At 36.0% G+C, this 27930-nt stretch overlaps 1 long non-coding RNA gene across 3 annotated transcripts in view; it reads left to right on the top strand.

The window, feature by feature from the left end:
- Window positions 1-2483: 2483 nt before the first annotated feature.
- The window catches only part of LOC112992337 (uncharacterized), a 221599-nt gene continuing 196152 nt past the window's right edge, over window positions 2484-27930 (top strand). For all 3 annotated transcript variants that reach the window (XR_010387877.1, XR_010387878.1, XR_010387879.1), the window contains exons 1-2: window positions 2484-2543; window positions 2963-3014. This is a non-coding gene — a long non-coding RNA (uncharacterized LOC112992337). The remainder of the gene's footprint in view (window positions 2544-2962; window positions 3015-27930) is intronic.

Raw genomic sequence — 27930 nt, forward strand, 5'->3', positions numbered from 1 at the left:
AAACTCTCTGGAAGTATTCATGTGCATGTACACGCACATGTCAATGAATTTTATGTAGCTGTGCTTGCTCTCCCTGGAAACAAAGTTTCAAAAGGAGAGGGGTAAAAACTTACTGCCTATTGTAGAGTGGGTGAGAAATTAAGGGTGCGTTTATTTCTTATATTCTTAACTCTTTAAGGTGGGTTGTGAGAGACTTTGAGAGTTAATAGGATTTTGAAGTAATAAAGATTAGACATCGGTATAATTGTTTAAATAGGATTTGTGATATAACACCTATAGCTTTATGGGTTGTGTTATGACACGGTCACTTAGAATCATTTGTCTCTAGTCTGTGATATGTTGTCATGAAGTTGGGAGCTGGGTTGCTTCCTGACACCTCCAAACATGTGAGTAAGCACTGATGCAATTTTACATTTTAAGATTAAAAAGCAAACTATATTAATAAAAATGTCAAGTGGACCCACTGTTGCAGCTGTTAAGAAAGGGTAAACTGCGGAGTGTTTGCTATTGACTATATGCTGAATCAGATGCACCAGAGTAATGACAAGGACCCTTAGATATCTAGGCTTTTGTTGAAGTTATTTCTAAAAGCAAAATAATTTCATACACCAGACAGGCACTGGATGAATTGCATCCAGGGTGATATTTTGAACCTGGTAGATCAGGTAACTCTTCTGAAATTGGTAGGACTATGATGTGATTTATATTAGCAAGTATGGCTTCTTAGTTGCTTGATTTCATTAACTTTGATTTTGTTTTGAGGGCACATTTTCCCCTCTTTATTTAAAATAATAATAAAAAAAAGCTTACATGGATGCAAATGGAGGTGGACCTGGGGGGAATGGGTTGCATGTGTGTATCCTCTCCCCGCCCTTCCAAGGAAACCAAAACCAAAAACAATTGTGACTAAAGCTGTGCTTGGCTGTAAAAGAACAAAAGAAAAGGAAGTCCTGGAGATTTTTTGTCTTTTTATTTTTTTGATGATGCTTTGGTTATGAAAAAAATCTTTGCCAAGAATACTGAGATATTAAGAAGCAGGTTGCCTCAAACGCCTCTTAATGGTGTAAGCACCATTGCTTCTAAGGTGGCACACAACCGTGTCCATTGCTGATCTGCAGTTTCCTTCCCCAGGGATTCAGATATTGATCAACCGTCCTGTAATGCGTTAGTAGAACAAAATATGTATGGGGTAAACAGAATCTGTGCTAGGTCTTAAGAGATCTACAAGGTGAAGCAATAGTACTCACCAAGAATCAGGTTTGTAATGTAACAAAAATGTAGTATGAACATTTTTGAAATAAGTTTGTGTTTATACTGAATCCAGTGGGGAAAGCACATTAGTGATATCACAGGTAGGAAAATTAAATATTTATTTGGGCTCATAAAAAAATCATATCCAAAATATGTCACTGTGTCAACTTATTTCATTTTGAAGATAGATAAAATTAGAATTAAGATTAGCATCTCAAGGCTTACATTCAGTCAGCCAACTCAGGGGTCTGCTTTGTAGATTTACCTCCATACTGTAGCACTCTGACTATACAATCCTGGCTTGGGATTCTTGTGGTTTTCCCTTTATGTCTCCCTGTGTAAATGCTGATGTTGTTCAACCATACCAGAAGGTGCTGTGAACAGGCTCCTTTTGATAGCAACGGAGAGGTTATGGCTGATCATATATATTTTTTTCACCCTAATCTTTGTTTACTTTTACCTCCTAACCCATTTTCTAAAATGTCTAATCAGTATGAGAAAAGAAGAGGAGAAGGAGAGAGAAAGGAAAAAATATGTGCATGTGTGTGTATATGCGCATACACATTCAAAGGTCCAGAAAAGACCCTTAATCATCTTTGAACTGAGTTAATAGTTACTGTAAGCATGTCTACAGATAGTCTTTCCACTTGAACAATTTATCAAGCTTTCAAAATCTTTACTAGGATTTCTAGTTACCTGAAAGTTTTGTCCAATTATAATTGCATTGATTTCAGTGTTTCACTCAATATCAAGATTTATTGGACCTCACTGTAAATATTGACCTTGGCTTGGCTTAGTCAATGGCTGACATTCAGCCCAATGAATCATCATAGTTAACCAGGATTTTGTGTCTGTAGATTCTCTAGAAAATTTATGAGCATTTTTTTGTTAGAGGAATCTAAAACCTTTTTTCTACTGACTGGATCTGCTCTTGGAAGACCTAAAAGAGGCAAAAGTGAATACAGTTATTCATGGAAAAAAAGCTGTACTTTGATAACAGAATATTTTCACTTTTCACCCGCATTTTAAATAAAGCTAAATGCAGAGCATCAAAGAAAACTTTGAATTTTAAAAATGCTATGCCATGTTAGTGTCAAGATTCGCGCAGAGACTGATTTTTGGGGTCGAGGAGAAGAGAGTATCTGCAGTATAAACTGATCAGTCTGGCAATTCTCCAAGTCCCTGCTGCTTAGAATTGGTAAGAGAAGGGTGACCTCATTTCGCTTCTTGCATTCTGTGGATCTTCACTCTCCTTCTCTCTGATCCAGCACAGATCAACTCTTTGATGGGAGGTAAGAATAGCTAGTAAAAGGCATATTATCCACCTTTGTGCATGCAATTGAATAAGAGTTTTCTGAAGTTCCAGCTTCCTGAAATGAGTTCTTTTCTTCTGTGATATTTTTCGAAAGAAGTATGGATGAATAAACATTTTTTTTTAAAGTTTGAGACTGAAGATGGCGTTTATTGAACCCTTTGCCACTGTGACCAGCCATGATTTCTGAATAATTATTTTGTAAAGGAAGGATATGAAGAAAAGAGACAGCCAAACCACCATAGGCGAGTAAACATCTATGTGATTGATTCTTTCTGTAGCTTGCTGATTAACAGTTTGTCTTCCACTGAGTCCTTGCAGTAAATATGAGAAAAATATTAAAACGTTCTTATACAGAATTGTCAGAGTATGTGATAGAATGTTTTTTCTGCTTTACAGTAAATACTATGGAAGAGCATACACAGATGTGTAGCTAGCTTTCGATCCCTTTGTAAGTATTCTTTTCTGATGTGCTACAGATGAATTTTTCTAGAAGTTTCTCAGTTACAATTCATCAGCACTGTATTGGTATTGCTCCATTAGTTAATATGTATGATAATTATACCACTAGTATTGCAGGTTTGTAGTAGACAGTAATCCTAGAGCTGGGCCCTGTTACGTTTACAAAAAAAAAAAAAGGGGGGGGGGAGCCAAACCTAACAAAAAAGACCCCAGATGATGTTGCCTAAGTAAGTAGAACGGAATGGGATGGAAGTAAAATTGTGTCTGTGTGTCACAAAATTGGAGAGGGAGGAGGAAACTGGGCAGTGACAAATTAGTCTTGTTCCCTTCTGTGAGAAGGAGAAGGGCTTATGGGTTAAAGACAGGCAGAAGATGCAGAATATTTTGACTGAGCTGTTTGATTTTTCATGACTCTGTCATGATTTTTCTCGTCAACCAGTTAAGGGGAATGTAGTCTGAAAGAAGTCTTAGATAGTAAATTCACAACTAGCTGGAAAACTGTATGAGGAGAGAAGTAATGATTGATTTGCTGTCAGAGTGAGGACTGGAAGTGCATATCTAGCTGTGATTCTGCAGGTGTTTGGCCCAATTTTTTTTATACACGTGTTGGTATTGTCATGGATGACAAGTTTTTGGGATGAATAGCAAATGCTCTGCCTAAGTTGTTGACATAGGTGGGGAAGGGCAGCAAGCATATTGGCTAATAAAAATGTTGAATAACGGAGCACTGGAATAGACTGTTTATAGGGAGAGATGCACAGTTCTGCATATATATGAGAATAACCTAATGTATAAGTAAAAGAATGAAACAGAGTTGGTTTAGATGTAGCCTTCAAAAAGGAATATGGGGTTAAAGTAATTCATAACCTGTATTTTAATCTCTAACACACAGCAATAGTGATGCTATTGCTAAAAAGGCAGATATTTTTATGGGCTGTATACATAAGCATAGTTTGTATGACATAAGAAATATTCTTACCACCTGACTCAGTAATGGTTTATAGCTTGGCTGTAACACTGGGACCAATTTAAGCTAAGTATACCTGAAGAAAAGTGTGGACCTGTTAGAGTCCCAAAGAGACCAATAAGAATGACTGCGAATCTGGAAATAATGACGCAAGAAGAAAGACTGAAGTAACTGAGGCTGTCTAGAGAAGAGGTGTCTATGAAGAAAAACATGATAATACATTTTTATACATAAAAGATTTCTGCAGAAGATAAGATGTAATCTGTTCTTTGCATTCTCTTTATTTATAGTACAAAAGTACAGTATTTAAACCACAATGAAGGATGATTCAGTCCTTTGTGTAGGAAGAGCTTTTAACACTGGACTCTGTCCCTCCCCTGCCACACACCCCGGTTCTCAGGTTCTTGAGAAAAATTTAAGTGGAGTTATCTTGGACAGATGAGATAATTTAGAGGGTAATTTTTAGATCTGGTTTTCTATAATTCTGTAGTCATAACTGTCATAATATCAGAAAGTGCTATGAAGATTGTTGCATAGGCACTGGGACCAAAAGAATTTGAAAAAAACCCTCTGATGACTGAAAACTTAGAAAGTGAAAAATGAGTGTTGGTAGTGGTTAATTCTAGGGAGCAATGCAAACTTGTATTGCAGTAGCTTCTGGAAACTAGTTTCTAACTTTTAATGCTTAAAATCTCAGACTGCAAGTGTAAAAATCTCTTGATTTGTTTAGTAACTGCTATACATTTTTATCTCCATTTAATAAGAATTTTTTAGATTAAGTTACCCAACTTGACTGTGGCTTGAACTGTAAAGAGTAGGGAGGAATTACAGTTTTCCCTTTTACTGCCAGAAAACACCTTGCTTTTCAAAACCATAATCAGTTCAGTAAACTGTAAAATGTTTTTTCATTGCAGATGTTCATACTCCAGTCAACTTTTACTTAAAGAACAATCTTATAGCTGTTTTATTATCAGCATTAAAACAAAACAAAACTGTGTAATTGGAGTGTTGTCCAATGTAATTCATGTTTCTTCTGGTTTAAAAAGGCTGTATCTTAGTAACTCATTCCACTCTTCCCATTTCTACTCAATTTGACACTAACTTTACATTTTTTTCAAATGCATTTTGTTGTAATTTCTTCCATTCCTTTGAAAATGTAGTTATCAGATCATACCAAAAAGCAGGCTGGAGACATCAAACACATGAGCATTCCTCTACACGCCATTATTCTTTCTCTTGTCACTGTTACCAGACGTGCCTAGTGGAGACAAGGGATGGCCTTTCTTTTGGATTTATTTCTCTATAAAAAATGGAGTGCAAAAATGTATTCTTCACCTGATATTTATCTTGGTGGTTGCTAGTTTATTTTACAAATTTATTTTATAAATCTTATTTTAAAGGATCATTTATACATTTCTTTTCTACATAAAGAGTAGTATTCCTCAGGGTGATGTAATACAGTTTCCAATAGCAAGAATAGAATCATAGACTTCCCAGAATAAATTCAATTTCTTTTCAAAGGAAAGTTCTGGAATACATATTTGAAGCGTTTCCATGGCTTACTGCCATAGGGAGCCCATTTTGACCTCTGTTGGTCTCATGGTTGACCTTCACTGCCTCGATTACTAAATATTGTCCAGTGTAATAAACACAGCTCTTTCCATTTTTGGCAATAGATTGTTATAGAGAATGTGATTGCAAGCAGAGCTAGTGTCTCCAATAGGTGGCAATGGGGAAATGTTTTCTTAAGTATGATTTTTTTTAATGCATCATATTTTAAATCATCATATTTCCAAGATCTTGAACTCCTCTAATTATTTTATGCAAGAGATTTTTGCAGTGTGTTTTACTGCATCATTCAGAAATTGGTAAAAGCCAAGGTCAGCTTCATATACCACCTGAGGATGCAGTGTTCAGTGCTACATAATAAGAGTGCTGGCACAGCTGAAAACACTTCCAATAGTTTTTATAAGATTCACTTAAAAATAATAAAAGCTCCATGCATACTGAAGAGAACTCAGTTCAGAAATGAGTGTCATCTTCTTTGCACTGTTGGCTGCAAGCATAATTTCCCTAACCCAGCTCCTATCCATAGAGAAGGTCTGTAAAAGTAGTTAAATGACACTTTAAACTTGAAGTAGCCAGTCTAGAAATGCCATAATAAAGCTTGGGATCTGCTGTTAATGTTTCATTTGGTAAGCTACTGAGGATATAGTATGCCTAGTTAAAACCAACTCAACAATTTCCAAAATTATCCTTTTGCTAATCCCATAGTTCTTAGTCAAAATGCTAAAGAGAAAGTACTCTCCAAAATGTCGGAGATGTGCAGAGCATGTTGCTTTTTTGTCTTGTCACTGAGTGCTGCTGTGTGAAGAGTCTGTCTCTGTGCTTTTCATTCTCCTCTATCCGATATTTATACACATTTATGAGGTCCCCCTTGAGCCTTCTTTGCCTGAGGCTAAGCTATTTCAGCTCTCTCAGCCTATCCTCATATGAGGGATACTGTCGTCCATCATCTTTGTGGCCGTTTGCTTGACTTGCTCCAAGAAAGATTTGGACTTACTGTATTGGGGAGCCCAGAACCAGACCCAGCACTCCAGGTGTGTCTCACCAGCCCAAGCAGAAGGGAAGGATCACCTCCCTCGACCTACTGGCAATGCTCTGCCTAATGCAGCCCGGGATGATGTTGGCATTTTTTGCCATGAGAGCACGCTCCTGGCTCATGGTCAACTTGTTGTCCACCAGGACCTGCAGGTCTGTGGAGCTGCTTTTCAGCCAGTTGACCCCCAGTCTGTCCTGGTGCATGGGGTTGTTCCTCCCCTGCCGCAGGACTTTGCCTTTCCCTTTGTTGAACTTCATGATGTTCCTGTTGACCCATTTACTTAGTCTGTCAGCGCTGTATGTTTATGGTATTGGTCCGTATACTTCCTTTCTTCCTCCAGGATTTTCCGATCCTATTTAGCTAATTCCTTGAATTTTTTTATTTATTATTATTATTATTATTGCATTTTTGACCTGATTTTCTTCACAGTTTTCTGTTACCTTTTAAGAGTTACCATGTATCTGTAATTTTGCTAGCATGACTTTGTCTTTTGGTTGAATGAGCTTATATTCTCTGGATAGATGTGTTTATTGACTGCATTTTATGAAGCATGTTGTATGCTATCTTTGCTGTTTTATTTCTAAGCTTATTTTTTACTTCAAAGCAAATTTACTTTCTGGGCTGACTTGCTGAGCTTGCTGCCGCCAAACATCGCTGTATTGTTTTGTTCATCACTGAGTTCTCTGAGGCTGCAATGTTGCGTTACTGTATTTACATCTTGGCATAAGGTCTTTTGTTACTGGTTTCTTGGATCATTTGCCAGGAATTTCATACAAATAAATCTTGGATACTGAAGCCAATATATTTTTGAGTGCAACCTGGCTTTTGTTGCTGAGTCCACTTTCAAAGAGGAGTTTTCTACAGGGTTTTGTATCATGCAACTAGTATCATCATGTAACTAGCATTAATGATTTCTTTTAATTTTTTTTTAAGTTGAATATATGCTTTACTTCCCCCACCCACCAACACCACCTATTTGAAAATATGAGTTATCTAATTATTTCACCATTACAAACAGGGCACCAAAATAAGAGGTTATGAAATTATGTTGAAATAGTAATATAGGTGGCATTTTGCCTTTCTGTAGGGCTTCTATTATGACTTCTTGCTGACTAGATACTGTTTTCCTCAAAATTTGTGACTCTTATGTTGATGAAAATCTCACTAAAAGTTTGAAGTTTTGGTCTAGTTGTTTTATGCTTAGATATAATAGTTTCTCTTGTATGTTATCAAGTAACCTCTACTTCGTCACTGTTTAACATCAAGTATATGGGCATTCAATGTTTTGGGTTTTTTTGTTTTTGTTTTAATTTGTGGATGAAAATGGTGGTTTAAAACATGAGTGTTAATGATCTTGTAGCTATTACAGTGTATCAAGATTGTTAATCCAGTCATTCTGTTAAACCGACCTTTGTGTTCTTAATCAGATTATTTTGTGTGCAAGCAATCACTCTGCAAAGTAATGTGAACTATTAACATTGGAGAAATATGGCAATGTCTCCTTGACCATTGGCTTAATTTATTCAGGTACTCACCACTTTCTAGCTATACTAGCTAAGAATTCCATAAGGCTAATTTGCCTACTTCTTTCCTACAGAAGGCAATGGTACTATGATTAAATTGTTTGCAATGTGTCAGCTGCTTTCTGTAAGGCTTTCTCAAGTGTTTGTCCTTCACTGTTTTTGTTTCAGGCAGCCTTTCAAAGGGATCATAATGTTGTATACACGACAGAAAATGTTTAGTTTCTTTGGTCAAACATACAATTTCTAATTCTAGATACTGTCTGAAATCTACTTTCATAGATACTTTCATTCATTACAGAAAGCGCAGCAATTCTCAGCAGACTGTAGACTTCTAAAGGGCTTAACATCAAAATGATGAGTTAAGGCTGATCCAGGTTTAGGCTACAGGCAAGGACAGACTTTTTGGCTACCTGCGACAGAGTTTGGTTCAATTGTGTTTCCCGCTTTTCTCGGTTTTATTTTTATGCTTTCAACTAATAGGAGGTATAAAAAGAATGTATATAAATTCAGACTGTAAAGATGAAGACTTGGTCCTGAATCATTCTGCTACTGTTACAGAAAAATACATGCAAAAGGTTTTCCTGTACTTTTGGGGAGTAAGCTAAGATATATGTTCTCAAAGAGATTTCCCAAAGAGATTTTATATGCTAATATCAACAAGCTGCAGAAAATAGTTTCCTTTTTATCCAAGTGCCTCCTATGATCACAAATAATATTATGGAGGTAAGAAATGGAAAGTGTGAAGTAGTCGGTTTTTACAGATTAGTTTGGGGGATTTGGTGATATTATAATGAGTGTGATGCACCCAATGCCTAACTGATCTGATGTGATGCCATCTGTCTGTCCTGCTTGGATATTCTAATTTAGCTGGAGTTGCTCCTGGGATGCTGCATTTTCACTTCAGGTTCAGCAGTGATTAAAATTTCATTTCTGAAGGGAAAAGCTGAGTACCCTTCTCTACAAGAGTCAGTTCTTCTGTTAAGTTTCTTGATATTCCAAATGCTATTGATACAGGATCCTTTTCCGTATAGCATCTGGAACATAGCTGATACTTAGCAAGTAATAGGGAGTTACTTATGGCACGGTATCAGTATCAAAACTCATGCATTGCAAGTAGTACAGACAGACCGAAGGCTCTGAACTGCAGTGCTCAGGTTCTGGGCTACAAAAGTGAGGGAGGTCGCTATAAACCCACTGTTTACTAGAAAGAATGCCACTTCTTTCCATGCCCCAGAGCCAATGTCACCTGTGCTAGTCCAGTGTGTGGGATAACATAGATGCCTATAAAACTGAGCATGTCTTCTGAATTACTTTTATAACCATTAAAGTAACTGGCTAATACCTGAACTACCTGTAGGGGTTACATCCTACTAGAGCACCACTGGTGTTTCAGACTGAACTGACCTCCTAATAAAATAAGAATCAGCTTGACAATATTCCAAAACCTTCCTATTTGCCCAACCCTTTGCAAGCTGAACAAAGTGACAGAATTAAATTACATGGGAGACAAAAGGAGTTTAAGTATTGACTTCAGGCTGTTTGCCAGGCCAGATGTAGCTGAGAAAATGGTATGGAATGGAAAGAAGCAGAAGGGTGCAAGGAGGAAAACAAATGTAGAGAACTACCCTGGAAATATCTTTTATTTTAAATGTTTACACTTTTTTTTTTCCTAATATTCCCCAGGAGAAATTGCTAATGACACCTTATGCTTTGTTAAAATACTGGATGCTGTGTGTCATAGCTCCTAGACCAGTGCTCTGATACTGATCTCATCAGCAATTTGTACGGACATCCCAAAAGTTTGGCATAGCATGAAAAAGCAAAAAGATGCAAACAAACTACACATCAACTTCTATGCCTCTCAGCTGATATATGTAAACATCCTAAAACCGTGGAGCAATGAGACACTTTGAACAACTTTTGCCAGAAATCATTGGTCACTGGAAATTCTCAAAGCATTATTGTTTGCTTGTGTAAACTTGTGTCACTCTTTTCCTTAGACTGTAAATGAAAAGTTGCTGATTTCTGTAGTATGTACATGTTCAGATGACTCAGTCTTTCTAGGGGGGTTAGTAAGAAGACAGCTCTAAAGCAAGATTAAACTTTTTCTATTTTTTTCAGTCTATACAGTGTTTTGACAAGCATTGAACTGGGATACTTTGATAGAGACAGCTGATGAAAGTTGCACGTAACCATAAAATGACTGATATGAATGCACTTTTTAAAATCTTCTTTCATAAACGTAAATTCAAATGTCATTTCCAATAATACACTTTAAGGTCATTGTCAGTCTTGCACATTGCTTCAAGTACAAAAAAATTGTTTTTGTCCTGTAACCAGTCTAAAGGCTCTTCATAGAGAGGGGTCCACCCTCTATGGGTTTCATATAAATAGGAATCATTTTTAATCATTAAGTGCATCATTTTATTTGTGACAGTGTAGATGAGTTGTTCTCATGGAATTGGAGTCCCACAAATGGCTTTCTGATATACACAGTGATTTTATTTACAACCTGCCTGTTTGAAGCAAGTTGTTATTGCTTGATTTAACATAGCTAGACAAGAACCATTAGTCTGTCACCATCCTCAGTTCTCTACTGTATTAATATCAGCAGGAGCACATGTAGCAGGAGACAGAACAGGAATTCTTCCAAAGGAAAGAGCAGATCCAATGGGTTGCATTTGCAACCATACTGAGCCCGAGAGGTGGGCACCCAGAGATGATGAGCCCTTCACATCAAGGGAAATCATGATTAAGGTGGCATTTTCATTCCTCGCTGCCATGTGACAAGGTGAAAGCCAAAGAGAGAAACCAGTGGATTGAAAGATGGTTGCTAAATCTCAGGCCTATGGACATTGAGGCTACTGTGGTGGTAAATTAATCAGTCTTGGGGCAACCGTCCTGGGCTCAGTCATCACTATGGATAAACTGGAATTATTCCCAGCAGGGCCAACTAGCACTTTTCCAGAGTTTTGCATTATTCAGGAGCTGGCACACAATCAAGTGCTTTTTGTTTATTTTCTCACCGTGACCTTCATTCTCAGTCTTCACTACTACCTGCCTGTATTTTCCCTTGCATTATTTTTCTCTCTTCTCTTCCTGTATATTATTTTCCACCCACTCTTATGTACCATATCTCCTAAGTATTTTCTATCTTCAGAAAATGAAAAAGCACGAGCTAATGTGATGTTTGCTGTTTTAATGTTGCCATGTGTAGCATCTCATTCTTCACCTTGCACTGTGTAGCTTGTAAACTCTGTGCAGAAGGTATGATCTGCTACCCTGCGTTTGCTTAATGGGTCTCCACTTCAGTCAGGTCTGAGGGCGATCCTGTAATAAAGGTGATTAACAATAAGTATACTGTGCATGTTCTTAACTGCTAATTATGCAGAATAGTAATAAAGCTGCTTTTGCACGTCCAGATTCAGTGTCTGCATTTGTTTAAATTTAGTAAGTATTATAAAAGCTGTAAAGTGTTCTTGATTTGCATTTCAGAACTGTGAGAAAGCATAAAAAGGGGTTCTTAGAAGTGCAAATTTCTTTAGCGTCTCTCTTTATCAGGGATGTTCTTGGATTACAGAATTGAACTTGATTCTTTAAAGAAGTAAAGCAGAACATAGAGTGATTTACTTCCTTAGGGAAGTCTTAGGCTATTTGAAGAAAAAAAGATATATATTTCTATTATATATATATATTTTGCCACCATTCAATTACAACATTATGAACCTATTTTGCTGATCAGTCTAATGGGATATCTCAGGACTTTTAAAACTCCATATAATACCAGAAAGCCTCAACCTATTTCATGGTACAAATCAATTCTTTTATTACTGTATTCACATGATCTATGGGTACATATGTGTTATGAAAAAGGATATGCACTGCTGTCTTTCATTACTACGTTTGTAACTGTGTTTATCCATGCTAATTACCATTATATAACATTTTTTAAAGGGGTAAATTGAAATGATCTTTATCTGTACCTGACCTGAATTTATTCATCCCTAGAAAATGTGTTGTTGTTGTTAGAATGGTTTCATCAATGATTGCAGCGAGAGATATTACCTGAATTACATTTCAAGGATGTAATCAGACTGAAAAAAAGGTGGAGTCTTGTCACCAGGGAAACTGAGGAAGGTTTGTGAAAGCTTGGGAAAGGGGATAATTTCTAACTATTCAGAAAATTTTGTCAGTTGTCAGGAGTTCAAGCAGTGGGGATATTTCGGATAAAGATTTGAGATACTTAACAGAGTTTAAAAAGTTTTTTTAATGAGGTGCTATTAGTTTGCAGCTGGCAAAATAGTTTTTACAAGTAAAACCTATATTAGACATTTTCTTTTTGTCCTCTGGTCTCTCATTTTTTCCCATCTTTCTTTTTTACTTGGAGATTATAACTGCATTGAAGGGCCATAGTATTTTTATTCTTGATTCTGTAACTGGAGCTCAACGTAATTTGACTAGTACATCAAAGTTCAGCACCTACTATTTCTATCTGGAAGAAACACTCTGAAATTCTGTGGGAGCTGAACTGATATTAGCAAAAATGAAGGTTGCTTTTATACCTGCAAAAGCACTTGCCTTTTAAGTACTATACAGAGATTTTTAAAAATTGCAGAAAGCTAACTAACCATTAAGAAGTCTCAGTTGTTAGGAGTCAGAAATATATTCTTGAATGGACTCTCTCTGTAGAGCAGAACTCAGTCACTTCTGGAATTTAATATCCCATTCCTGTGCCATTAGAAATTGACTTTCAAACAAGTAATGGTATGTGGTACAGATAAACTACTCAAGATTGGATTCATATTCGATGTGTATTCAAGACCATTTTTAGTAACTATATAGCTAACATATATTTTTAAGTCTACCTATCTGGTTTAGAAACGAATGTGACGAATCCAGTGTTTTCCTTTAAATTTATTGATTATGTAGTGATGAGACGTGTTTGTGGAGCATAGTAAAAATATATATACTCATCTCATCCTGAAGGGTTTACGTTGCTTCCTCCAAACCACTTGAAAAAACAGTATTAAAGATCGACATCCAAGTTTTCATTCATTTTGTGGCTCTTAATGTTATGGAATGCATTTAGATTATCTTTCTCAGAGGACAATCATGGAAGATGGCCATTTAGTAGATGTTCCATAGTTGTTGTTTTTCATATGTGTATATTGGTAGTTTCTCCTTTTCCAGCTTGTGGCAGATCTTTCAAGTTCTGATGCATTTAGTTGTCATTTATGCCTTATGGAATAAAGCAAATGGATTGTTGTAGAATTCATAGGTATCCTTGTACAATTATTTTCAACATTGTTATTTTTTTAAAGACAAAATTATTTGCTGTACAATTCTTATCACTTGTTTAAGGACTTCACCTGTTAACCATTAGTTATCAGGTGTCAGGACAGCATCTTGGAGCAATTAGCTCTTTTCATAGACAGCAATTGTGGCCATGCTGTGCTTTCTATTAGTGACATTTCTTCTGAGATGGATGTTGAGAATATGTACACAGAATAGTGTACACTGACAGGGAAGTTGAGTTATGTTGCCAAATTTAGCATTTGTTGTGTGGTTTGCTAGTGGTATTCAGTTTTCAGGTGCACTTCATGGTTGTAGAGACATGCAGCATTAACCTGCAAAAGGGGGCAGAAGATCTGGTGGCTGCTGATCAGTGTTAGCATCTATTTCTCAGATGGCTGTAGCTGGTTTAAGGATTATGTAATTCCTATCTTTTTGTTTTGTTTTTCCCTCTAACAACTACTTTCACAGTTAATGGTGGTCATATGTCTACAGTAATGAATATTGGAATTCCAACCGAACTACTGCAATCCTTCCAAAGAGATGACAAACAGATTGCATGGTGGTTTTTCAGGAGAAACATTTTCTTAGGGAGATGCCTCTTTCTGAGGAGCTGGTCATATGACATAGTGTATTGTAATATAGAGATATCTAGCATACATTCAGATCCCCTGGGGCTGCATTCAACTTAAGAAACAGAGTTCTTTTGGGTGGTGAGAACAGGGTTAGTATATTCAAATTTTTATAGCTAGATCTATATTAATATGAGCTGTCACATGGTAAATAAGTTCAGCTGTTAAGTTATATGAGATTTATGTGACTATTAGATATAGGGGAGAGACTGAAGGATCAGAGAATAATTTATTTAACTGTAGCCCAAATGTTATAATATTTGGGACATACTTTGTGGTGGGCTTTACCCAGTTTACACTGTTTTAACTACAGATTGTTGTTAGCATAATGTTTGGCTGCTGTGGGGAGTCCTGCAGGTGAAATGAACCTATTTGTGCTTCAGTGGTTTTGGTTTTTTGTTTGTTTTTTGCTTTTTCACTTGCCAAAGTCTCTCACACCACAAAACTAATTTTATTATTGCAATTTGTTATTGCTTGCATTGAAATGCAGCATTGTTTTGGAGCCAGTTCGTCAAAACCTTATTATAAATCACTAAGAGGGCTAGTAAAACTGAGAACAAACTTGTTTTTATAAGAGCAGTAACATTTTTTTCCTCCTAGATATGTATCAGCTTGAGATAGATAGATTTAGTATGGCAATTAAACTAATTAAACCTCAGCCAATTAAGAAATATTCTTCATTTTTATTTTAGCAAATTAATGTGTTTTTTGACTTTTTTATAAATGTCATTACATAAAAATATAATTAATGATCTGATTACAGGGCAATTATTTTGATTGAAATCCTCTTGCCAGAAGTCCCTATCTTGAGGCAGAGGAACTTTAAATTAAACAGCGCATCTCTTCATTAAGTAGAACAGAGCCTTAACAGAATTCTCAAAACCTTTAATACATATGCAGTATAAACAGGACCAGTAGCAGGCCTCCATTCAGAAGACAATTGTAATTTGCCAACACTAACTGCTTAAACAGGTTAGCAGTTTTGCCCTATTACAGAAAATGAGTTTTCAGAATTTGGCAGATATCTCACACCTTCGATCAAGATTCAACGGTAAAGGGTTCAGTGCAATAGAATAGTGAATAGGGACTAGGACAGTATTTCTGTCTCTAGAACCTGACTCGTTTGTCATCTGATTTTGTAAGATTGCCTGTAATTCTTTCAGAACCGAAATGGCTTGTTCTCCTTCTCTTCCTTTCCTCTTCCTGCTATGCCCCAGTAGTCTGAAGGATCCTACTGTTCTTTAGACATTAAGAGCAGAAGAATAACAGCTGTATTTGTAGTTCAGAGTGCACTGATGACAAATTGTAACCTTTAAGAGTTCTTGCTTATTGTGACAGGTGAATTGTGCTTTAATATAGAGAGGAAACAGAAATACCTACCTCTCCAAGGAGGAGGATAGAGGCATTTTGCAAAATGCACTTCATGTACAATGACAGGCACATCTGCTGTCTTCCACAGTCATATTGTCTAATATGCTACAGATCTAAGTTGTTTTTTTTCCCCAGTCTGCAGATCAATCCTAAGTGAAAATCATCTTTGTGAGTCATTCCCTGAATTTGCAAACTTGAATGCTAACTATCTACAAATGGTAACGAAAATGGTTGCTTATACAGAAATATAGTGCAAGGAGTAACGTGCTACAAATAAATTCACTTCATTGCAGTTGCAGCCACTGCTAAATGGACTCTTATCTGTGTTATTTCTTACCTTTTGAATACTGTTAGATTGTGTTATATTTACTAAGTGTTGTGACATACTCATCTTTGTAATGAAGATTGTTCTGGAATAGTCCATTTTTAGAGAATCACTGGGGCAGAATGATGAATAGCATAATTCGCAAGACTGAGTCAAACTGGATGTCAGTGCAAATGTTGCTTGCATAAAGGCTAGAAAGATTATTCATACTCCATTCATCCACAATTGCATCTGACTTTGGAAAGGGTGGTATATTTGATCTGAATTATTTTCTTCAAGATATAATGTGATATCACTCTAAGAGCAAGTCTCTAGGTAATACCTGCTGATGTCCAGGTGGGAAGAACATGATCTTTGCTTAAAGGATGGATATTTGAATTTGTCCTACTGATTGTCACAGTTTCAGAAAAATTCTCAGAATATCCTTCAGATATCCTTAGATAAAGATATCCTTAGATAAATATACTGCAGAGTTGCGTTTATTTTTACCGTAGTAAAACTCATGATATTTAATTCACTATATGCAAATAATGAAATGCCATTCTTAAAATAGAATGCCACTAGTAAAATAGTAAACGCACACACTGGTTTTGCAGCACCAAAGATAATGCACCATGGTCTATCAAATAAATGGCGTTTTAGTTTCATTAAAAATAGTTGCGTTCTGTCAGGAATCTTAAGAGAATGCCTTGGCAACACCTTCTGCTTTAGAATGAGACTGGTCTAGTTCGCTTCTATCAACTCCTGCCATTCTGGCGTGTATCAAATTTACACTGGTTTAAAGACTCTTTAGTTGGCAGCATGACAATTAGTGACATGGGAGTAGGTAAAATAATGTTTTATGGACTTGTTTACGGTTAATATTGCTAATATCGGTACAAGCTCAGTTCAAGAGAAGCAATTTCAAATCTTGGCAGAAATAAAAATAAATGAAAAATCAGCTAAAAGATCTCTGTGGGGCATATTTTTCCTTAATTTCAAAGAAATGTCAAAACGATTGAATTGCAATTTTTCAAAAGAGCACTTCAGACAAATAAGAAGCTACCGAAGGGCTGGGCTTGATGGATAAACATTATATTTGTTAGATTTCACTGCTGCAGACACAATTATGGGAAACTGGTTTTTCAAAGCAAGCAAAGCTTTCAAAAGCTGAGTTTAGATGACTCAAATGTAGTAACTTACATGGAAAGAGCATTACTGTAATAAATAACTTTTTCAAAGTGTTTTAATAGCAGTCTTATAGAAAAATGTATATTTAATTAAAAAAATGGGAGGCAGACTTAGCAAATTTGTTAAAATATTTGTCTTGTGTGGCTAGTTGTATAGACCAAATAATGCAATCAAAATCTTAAATTGCAAATTTTGGGGATCAGGAATCTGTCTTGGTTGTGTGTTTGTATCTAACGCATGATGGAGGTTTTGGCACATAACAGAGGCTCCTACTCACTGCATGAATTCATAAAAATGATAACACAATGTTGTATTTGTCTGTAATAGGTAGCTATCCATGGCCATTATAATACTGAGTCAGCTCCAATGCTTCAGATCATTGACTGAAATCCTGTGTAAAAATTATAATAGGGAGCTATTATTATTATCATAATACAAGTTACAAGGCATGATTCTGGCACTTTGTGATTTCTGAACCCTTGGCTCTGTGACCTTATAACTTCTTTTCACCTTAATGCCACAATCCTGGTGAGTAAATAACATTTAGATATCCATCATTTCTATATGGGCATCATTTCTATATATTAGATCTGTTGATATGTTCAATGAGTGCTGATAAATAATCTAGTTTCAACTCCCTTTTTTCTTAAATACATCTCTAAAGGTTAAGATTGATTTTCTTGTACTTTATCTCTTTCCCTCTATTGTTATTTAATCTGTTTTTAGTACAGAAAGTGGATTTAGGTAGTACCTTAGGACAGCTGTGTTTCAGATTCAAAATGGTATGCTTCTTAGGGAAATTACAGTGTTCACAGGAAACTCATTCATAGCCAGTTATGTTGAAAAAACTGTTCCCCTATGTATCTCTCTTTCTACTTAAAAATAAGTTTAGCCAAAACCAGATGTTCTTCATCCGTTTGTTGATCTTGCTTAGGAAAAGAGATATCTGTTGTTTATACCAGAGGTGAGATAGATAAAGAGCTGGAAAATATGCATGAACTGCTGGCATTTGCAACCTTAGCTTCACAGAGTCATTAATGATTATATATTGAATAATATGGAAGTAAAGCCAGCACCTTCTAGAACTGTGTAAAAGTGAGATTACTTGTCTAGAGCTTCTGGGATTTATGTGCACAGGATTGTCCTCATCCGTTTTTGTATTCTCCTAAGATTCTGAAGGTAGGAAATACTTTAGTTTTTTGTTTGTTTGTTTTACTTTTTTGCCAACATGTCCTTTTATGCAAGCAAACGTGTAGTGTAACATGGTGAATCTGTTCTAGACAGTGTAGTGGTTTTAAACTTCTGAAGAGACCTTCTTACTGTACTTATAATGGTGGCCTTTGAAAACTACTGCTATTAGTTTACTAGCAAACTAAACAGGCATGGTCCTGTGGCCATCAATAATGTTTATTTTTGGCATAATCCCTAACATCGTCTTGGTGTGAGCTAACTAAAATTATCCTAGAAGATTACCAGGCACAATTTGGGTTTTGCACAGGTCAAGAAAGGGCAGTATGGATAAGGCCAGCTTGTTTTGAATGGGAAAGGATGTTTGGTATGTGTTTGTGAGCTGCACCATACTATTTGCTGTTTAATCCAGAGAACAGGCCTTGTCCACCTCTATTTACTAGTATGGAGGCAGCTTTTGACACAGCTGTTCCAGCCTGTCTGAGGGAGGCGAATGATGCTGTTTTGATGCAAGATGAGCCATAAGTCACAGCAGTTAAGTGTCTCTGGGAAAAGGCGAGGGCTGCTGTAGCCTTGTGCCCCTTGCCAAAAGTAAGGGGGGAGTTGATGGCAAGTCTGAGCCATGTGATGAATCTTAAAGCCCTGTGATGGTTTCTGTCATGTTGTTTGCTTAAGCTGCCGGAAGAGCAGAAGATGTGTATCTGTGAGCTTGTATCAGCTATCAGATCCATGTTGGCGGGTTTTTTTAGGACTCGGCTGTGGTCTTGTTTTACCATTGGAAGAGATTGGAATGAGCCTGGAATGTCTTAGGAAGCAGGAAGTAGAAATGGAAGTAACATGATCACTGTTTTATTTAATATATTTTTACATTTATCTATTTCTTCTCAATGCTAGTGAAGAGAGGAGAGTATGCTTTAACAATCTCAGCCTTTTATTAGCTAGTGGTGAGATCTGCATCACAGCACAAGGCCTTCTTCCAGGTGTGCTTTTTATAGGCATGATTTCCAGATAGACTTTTTTAACTTTAGAACCAGATAAATGTATTGATTTCATTTTTAATGCATGTATTTTTCATGACAAAACACATTAGCTTTGTCTTATAAGTGGCCTGTGATACTCTATAATAGGCAGGAATTGCATTGCAATTTTAACCAAAAAACAATACAAAAAAAACATACCTCATAAATTCAAAGAGAAACATAAAAATACTTGTTAAAACCTATCACTAATGAAATGGCTGTTCATTGGGAAATAAGCATAAGTTTGAAGCTGAATAATGGAATATATATTAAACTTTCTAATCTACTTTGGGATATTTGCATTAGTAATGTTATTATGCACAGTTCTTTTTTGTATGCATCTTTGAAACAGAAGGATGAAACTATAGCCCATTTGAAATCAGGAAAATAGGTCCATGATTATAACTTCAACATACTTCAAGTGTATTCCTTTAACAGCAAGACAAAATGGATTTTCTCTCTTTTTTTCCCCTCCTAAAGTTACCTATTGTTTTTACACAAATTATTTTAATTTTATTCCTGTTCTTATTAAAAAAAAAAAAAGATATTTTAGGCTCTTATGTAGGTTTTTTTTTTCTTTTTCTTTTTCTTTTTTTTTTTTTTTTTTTTTTTGCAGGTGTATAATCTGAAATCTCAGAGCAGGAACAGTGTTTGCATGCTCAGTTGCGTATCAGAAAACAAATAATTCATTTTAAGAATGAAATGCATCACAACTTGTACCTGAATATTTTTCTTGTCTCAGTTTGCATAACAATAGCTATGAATGTAGTAGGCTCTTCCTGCACACATAGAGACATATTCTTACATTTTAAGTTTAAAACATTTTTGCAGTGATAAATTGACAACAGCAAATAGTAAGATGAGTCCTAGAGTTTTCATTATTCTTTCTTTTGTGTCAAGGGATAGATTGTGCCATGTTGCAGAGCGGCATTACCATTGGAGCAGGGCTAAAGCAGATGTTGCAGTTAGTTTAAAGGATATACATTAAGATGCACCCATTTGCCTTTAAGCAACAATCTTGCCTGATACTGAAGGAGGACATCATCTCTCATGCCTAAATATTCTCTTAAGGGAAACACACTCATGGATGAACTCAGATGAAGACTTGTCTTTGTTCAGGGCTGCCACTGTGGAAGCTTCATGATGGAGGGAAAAGTTTCAAGCATAATGTGTTATTTCCTCACAGTCTTCCACAAAACCATGAGAGAATTTAGCTATCCCAATAAACCACTGCATTTTCATCAGCTTTACTGATTAAAACTGTGCCAACCTCCACTTCAATTAAAACAGTTAGGAAACAGCAGTACTCTAGATTTTGAATAATTATTGATATTTCAACAGCAGTAAAACCTTATGACTGAAAACGTAAAGTCGTCTCTGTGATGCATTTATTTTTTTTTGATATTTAAGATTAAGAAGATAGCGCACCATCTAATCAACTTTTTCACTTATCAGTTTGAGATGGCAGAAATATTGTTCTATATGACGGAATAATCATGCAATCAAGGTGAGACTGTTTAGAACAGGTGAGCAGTATTGCCATGTATTCATAAAGGGATTTTTTTGAGAAATGAAATGGAAACTGTTGCTTAATAGTTACAGATGGAAACAGCAAGCACATAATTGTGTTAGATGGAACTGTGCATTGACAGAATGCTCTTTGAGTCTAAAATGAGTTTGATCCTAAAAGCTACAGACTTTTCGCTGTTGAATGTTGGATTTTCAAAGTTAGGAAAACCTACTTTGCAAAGGAAATTTTGGATTAAAACTTTGAGTTCCTTTTAATTTATGCACAGATGGCAGATTAGTGAAATTGGGACTAATTTTGCTCTCTAAGGAAAGATACGGACTTACTGGCACAAATAGGGAAAAACGTTTTAATTGAGAAAATTTCTAGCTTTACTTTATGCCCTGGAAACAATTTCAAGGTATATAAGAATGTAATATGGGGTGTAAGCAGATCCTTGGCATTTTCCGTCTTTCAGGAATAAGTTCAGAGAAGGGCAGGGTACTAGCATCTCTCATTGAATTTGTTCGAAAATATGGTTAAAAAGCCTAAGTATTATGTCAGGAACACTAATTCACAAAATGTAGATTCGTCTCTGATTTTAGCTTTACTCTCTAAAGGGTTACTTGCTGGAATAATTCTCTGTGAACAAGTAATTACATTCAGTGCCGTGCTCACGAGGCGAGTAAGGTGTCTGCATCCAAACTACAGTCTGAAATGAGAACAAGTTAGGCAGCATATGTCCTCTTTGTATGCCCATTTCCCCATCAACATGTTGCATATAATATTGCTGATTAAACCACAACTGTCTGTTATTTTCTAACAGCTAATGGATGAGTCTTTACAAGCTAGAAAATCAAGAATAAAATCAAGATCTGTAAGATGTACTAATCTTTCATTTTCTACCATAACAATATCTCTTGGGTAAACAGCAGCCTTGGAAGAAGAGCCTGTGCAGAGTCGGTTTACTGTACTTTCTGTGATCGCTGAGCCGGTCTGAACACCTGCTCTGCTGGGCACGCAGCTTCAAATAGTGTTTAATGATCACCCCCACTGTTTATAACAAAAACAGTACAAAAGCCCCAAACCGAGAAAATAAGTGCATCTCTAGTGAGCTTGAAGGTTGATCTGAGAAATAGAAGGAAACATAGTTCTTCAATATTAAAAAAAATTACTTTTTCACTGAACTTGAGGCAGACAACTTGTCTCCAGTTCTGTGGCCCAGGAAGAAACCAGAGGAGGAAGATGGCTGTTGTTCTGGTGCAACTTGCAAAGGAAGGCTGATTCAAGAGTGAACAGCAGCCGCAGCACAACAAGCAAGAAAAACCTTTTTCAGAAGTTTCATTGGCAGGAAGAAAGCATTATGCTCTTTTATATGTGTCTTTTGGCTTTGCAGTCATCGAGCACTAAAGCGACAGTGCCCAGATATAAAACCTAGGTAAGACCCAATCTGAAGAGCCCCCACCAAAAGAAAAAAAGGGGGAGGGGGCAGGACTGCTAGTCACACAGGGTGATCTCCTTACGCCAGGTTGTGAAGCTGTGCAAATAAGAGTAATTCTGCTGATTTCCATACCACCATGCCATTCACAGCACTGAGGCCCTGTTATTTATTTGCGCTGTCTGTCAGTTTCAGTAGTTAATCCAAAATTTCTGTTGGAACCTGATTTTTTTCAACATCCCTTGAGAAAATGGATGTCATTGTTGTCATTGTTGTTGTTTTGATTTTTTCCACAGTGGATGGCATTGAACAAGGGTGGCTCAGAGCTGGAGAGGGTCTGCCAAATCAGCAGTTCAGAGATAAGAGAAAAATTTTGTTGCACCATTAAATTCTCTTCAAAATCATTTTAATTCATTGAGTTTGTCTTGGTTTGTATCACAAAATGCTTGCCTTGATATCTTATGAATATTCTTATGAATATTTAGATTGCTCAGATGTAGTTTGGGCAAAATATTTTTAAGAGTAAGTCAAAAAAACAGTTCAATGTCTAAACTTGAAAACTATGATACTACTATACTTCATGATATTTAGTTTTAACTGCAACACTTATTATTTATTTTAATGTGGTATTGAGTGATATATTGAAAAGTAGGTGCAAAAGAAGACTCCATTCCTATAACAAAATCAATGACATATGATCTGACAGCTTTTAAGTATTTTAATTCAGCAAATTAATAGTTATTTTTTTCTTTAGTCAGAATTTTCTTAGCATGTTTGATTTTTGTTAGTGACCTTTCAAAGGGGGAAGAAAAAACCCCCACTAACCCTAAAAGATTTTGTTCTAGGGGAAAAACAAAGTTATTATAAATCTCTGCTGGTTCTGGTAGTATGTATTTCAAATCCCAGTAATTGAATGCCTTCAGCAAAACCAATTTGCCTTGTTGGAGTTTCTACTAGTCTATCTTAAACGTCATCAACAGAGAGGCAAAACTCCTGGGCTTTTTGTGCTGCTGCAGCCTGCAGACTGTGCACCATCACACTACACGGTACCATCTGCTCGAATGTGCAGGGGAGCTGCTGAACGCTGTCCTGATTTTCATGCCATAAAAACAGTGAATAGGAGCTCATTAGCCTACAGCAGCTCCCATTGTAATCACATTATATTCATGTAGAGAAAATTGCCTGCCCAAATGGTAAGTCCTACGTACTGTTTAACACTGGTTGGATGCTTCCTGCCGTTTCTGCAACATAGAGCTCTTCAATTGTTTTCACTATAGAAGAAATGTTTCGGGGCATTTTTCTATTCAAACACCATTCTACAGTGTCTAATGGGAGTTAGCACTTCAGAGAAAAAATCTGAAATGGAGAGCAGTTTCTTTGCTTTCTCACTTGATCACAGTTTTGGTTAGTAGCATAATTTTCTTTGAGGAAAAGGTAGATGATTTTGGAAAACTGAGAAAAGCAGTATTTCAGATATCAATAACATAATCTTACATTTTGCAAAGCTGAATCAAGTAGATTACAAACTATGAAAAATTACTGCACTACTTGTATTTTCTTGAGTAGAATAATTCTTGTAGTAAAAAGTGGTTTGACTGTGATGATTTGGGTAAAAATAGAGAAGCAAATTATTCTCTACAACGTTTGTTCACATTTGTATGAAAAAACTAATTACCATCCAACCTGCACTCCAGTTTACTAGACATTAAGGTTAATATGCTTTCCTTCCCCCCTTTGTATCTCAGTAATGGTTAAATTGAGATACATGAAAGCTCTTATGTAATTGTGCAGAATCAAATGCGGTGGTGATGGTGGTATATTAGAATTTACAAGTATTGTCATTTTGCGTGCTGATATGCTCATCCTTAACAGTGTGTTCAGATATGTTTAACAGCTGTCTTTGCCTGAAAGGATTTCTATTTAATTTATATATTTTATTAGCAAAGCTAGTTAGAGAATTCCTGACCTTCCTAGAGTGAGAGAGAGTGTTTATATTTGTTATCTGAACCATAGACTGAACTATAGTGATCCGATTACAATGCAGCTTTGCTTTTGTTTAGTTTTAAGAGCCTCTGGGCTCTTACTGTACTGCACCTGAGATAACTGTCCAAAACGCTATCCTTTTTGTGTAGTGTTACTAGAAACAGAGTTGAGGGAGAACAACAAACAAACAAAAACCCCTCCTTCAGCCCGTGTGTTTTCCCACCTCTGCTTTTTCCTCCCTGATTTTGCTTGCTTTCACCCTGCTTTCGCAGCATTTCCCGTCTAGTCCACATTATAGTCATACAATTCCTCATGACAAACGTTTCAGAAGAGTGAACGAAGATTTGCTGGAAACAATTTTGGAAGTTGGAAGAATCCTTTCCCAGTGAGACAATACACACATCTAGGGCTCCTTTGCAGGGATATTGGGGCAAGAGCAGAGGGGAGAAAACTGTACTTCCATTAAAAGCCACTGCGATGTACTTTAAATAAAGTAAAACCAACGATACTTATCTACTCATCAAATTTGAACTTTATGTGCAAGTTTAATATCTGAAGTATGAGTCTAATGCAAGACCTGTTGTTCTCTTAAATGCCTTCATTTTGCCAGAGGCTAAGAAAGTGAACCTACTTTATTTTATGTTTGCTGTGGGGAAAAATATTTCAGAGATTCCTCACTATTTTAAGATTTTCTGAAAAAAAAAACAAAAACATGTTTTTCTGACTTTATATGAAAGTGGAATTCTGGACTGTTACAGGGTATTTCCAAGTAATTTTAATTATTAGCAAATGCTTTTCTTAGTTAATTTTGTATTATTTTTAGATGAAAGTGTTATGTGTAGTCATCAATTAGATAAGCTTCAGTTGAGTTACTACTTTAACAAGATAAAGGTAAAAAACATCTTATAATTCCTACGGGTTCATTCCCCATCCCATTTATTTTATTTTAAAATATATGCTCTACTTCAAAACACTGTTCATTGGAATTGTTTGTATTCCCAATTTGGCTAATTACAGTATAAAAATATTATTGATTACAGATGAAGACAGAGCAATCTATAAAGAGTTAAACGTTTGGAAATAAATATACAATTTTCTTTAATGCTTAAACACTCTAATCCTATCTGTTTTCATTAAATTTTTGAAATTGGTATAGTCATCATTAATGAGTATACGTGTTAATCATGATTATATGATAAATGAGAATATACTTTTTATTCACCGTGTAATTAACGAAACAATTATAATCTCATGAAAGATGCTTAATAACAATTTAAGCTATTGAAGACTTAATTGTAAATGCTAATGGACTGAAACGTGATTTAAGTGTGGCCAAGAGAAAACTTGAAGACTTCAGAGAGACTGTATTTTTTTAAGTGCTGAGATTTTTTCCAGATCTAGACTCAATACAGCCTATTTTTTCAGTTATTCAATAAGCACCGTAGTCCAAATTCTTCCCTTGTTTTGGGGGTGTTTCAGTGGACTTCCTAGGGAAATCTGTAGAATAGATATATTCAGAAAGAATTGATATATGGCGCTTGCCCACTCCCCTCTCCTAAAACACTGCAAACTGTATAAGTTGTCCTTCGTTTCCAGTTGTTTTCCATGCAGGAGTCTGTCAAAAGTGTGGATTTATAATGATATAGGGAAAGACGGCTGTGAGGGCCTTAGAGATCAATTCACCTTAGAACTCCGCACTTAATTCAGTTTCATGCTGATTTTTGAGGTGTCTGTTTCATCAATAAAATTTTGAATTCTGCTGTCATCCTCCACACTGTTTTCAGTTCTTTTTGTCTTAGTGTCCTCAGAAAATTTTTGGAGAGTAGTCTGTATTCCATCATCTGCGTCATTAATGAGGAAGATGGACTTGGCATGGGAGCTGGCCAAGATGACTTTCTGCAGACCCCTCTCGAAACGACCACCTGCTCGACAGTGAACGACCTTCTGAGGTTTACTACCTTCATAGGGCAGCGAGGGGATTACAACTTTACATAGGTGTATTGTCTTTATGATGAATTAACTAAGATGCATCTTTCCTGATTACCTTGAAGAATGCTACTGAGATGATGTCACAGTGATATAGAATAAAGATATATGAATGTATTAACGTTTGTTTTTTATTTATTTTTAATCCAAGCTAGCTCTTGGTTATATTTTCTGCAAAAATGTTTATAGTGCAACTATGTGTCTTTTTCCTTTTCTCATATGTTAGTGTGTCAGATTACTGTTCACTTTATAAGATTTATTTTTCTGTGTTTACCTTGGCTATCAAACTTATTTAGAAATTAAGAAGTGATCTTTTTACTTAATTCTCTTTAGTTTATATCTTGTTCTTTCCAGACACTCTTATATAGTGTTTTTTTTTTTTTCCCCTGTGTTTGTTTTGTTTTCCAGGTCAAAATTTGCTATAAGCAAGTCAGTTTATAGATATAAAACTGAAATCTTTTTCTACCCCTAGTTTTGTTCTATTATCCAATCATGCAGTTTTGCACAACCAGCCATAAATTGAATTAGTTTGCAGATGGTCCTCTTATCTTTATGCTTTAGATAAATTAAACCATCAGAGTACTGAATGACCTCTGCAACTTCGTATTTTTTGTTCTCTTTCTTAGTTTTGATGCAGATTATTATGAGTTATGATGTCCAGTGTTTTATCCATGAAGCTTTTAAGCTTATTAGGAACCTGCCATCTGGATCAGTATATTAGCAAAACCTTCTCTGAGAAATCTGTTATAATTATAACTCCTCTTTATTTAGATGTGTGCTTAAATATATAATTCTTCTCAAAAAGGTTTAGGAGTCAACTTAGATCTTATTCTTTTCAAAAATGATTTGCTACTTCTAATATTACAGATTTTTCCTTTTCCCTTTAATAAACCTTTGCTTTGTTTTCATGCTGAGTTTAATAATCCTGAAGTAATCCGATGATGAATATGTTACTTAAGCAGAAATTGATCTTTCAATCAACATACATATCCAGTGAGTTAAAAATTGAGTGGGGGGAGGAGGTGTTGTATGTAATATCAGCAAGAACAGCTGATATATCTGGAAGGATAAATGTTGATCTTAATTTCTGTGTCATAGAGACAGATAGACACATTCTGAGCAAGCAGCACCAGTTACTGTTAAGTACATGACATATCTCCCCTTTATTTTCAGTTGCTTAAAACTTTGATAAACATTAAGTGTAGGTGATTAAATGTAATAAAACTCTACTTTCCTTCAGGCTGAATTTATTTTTATGGCAACAAGAATATTTTCTTTTTTTTTCTCCCAAGTATTTTTCAAAAGGAAAGTGTTGACATTGTTCAAAATGCATTTTCATTATGCGTGCAAATGGTATAGGATGGAAATGGAGAGGCCACACTATTGCAGTAAGACTGCTTTCAATTTCCTTCAGATGTGTCTATCTTGCATGATGCAATAGCATTCAGAAATACCCAGATTTGCTCATAACAGCACTAGTAAATCTATGGATTCTAGGGCAGCATTGCCCAAAGATGATAAACCCATAGTTTGGAAACCAAATAGCCATGTTAATGTTTAGTCGAACCCAGACTAATATGCTGACACTGATTTTTCTCACTGTAGTTCTGGAAGGAGTTTGGAAAGCTTTGTATTGTGTAAAGCAGACATATCTTACATGTCTTGAAATTACTCCAGCTCATGTTGATTGTAAAAGACAGTGGGCATCAGGTGGGGGCTCAGCATGGTGCCCGGTTGCTTTTCTCCTGAGTTTGTCCACAAGACGCTCCTGCAAAAGTTGATTCTGGGCTGCTGGAAGTATGCTGGGTTAAAACTTTACATCTTCAAGACCAGATTGTCATCATGACTGGAACATTTTCAAATGCTCCAGCATTTTCAGATTTCCTTCTTGTTTTAGGCTTT

Source organism: Dromaius novaehollandiae, chromosome 2 (assembly GCF_036370855.1).
Source record: "Dromaius novaehollandiae isolate bDroNov1 chromosome 2, bDroNov1.hap1, whole genome shotgun sequence".
Taxonomy (NCBI): domain Eukaryota; kingdom Metazoa; phylum Chordata; class Aves; order Casuariiformes; family Dromaiidae; genus Dromaius; species Dromaius novaehollandiae.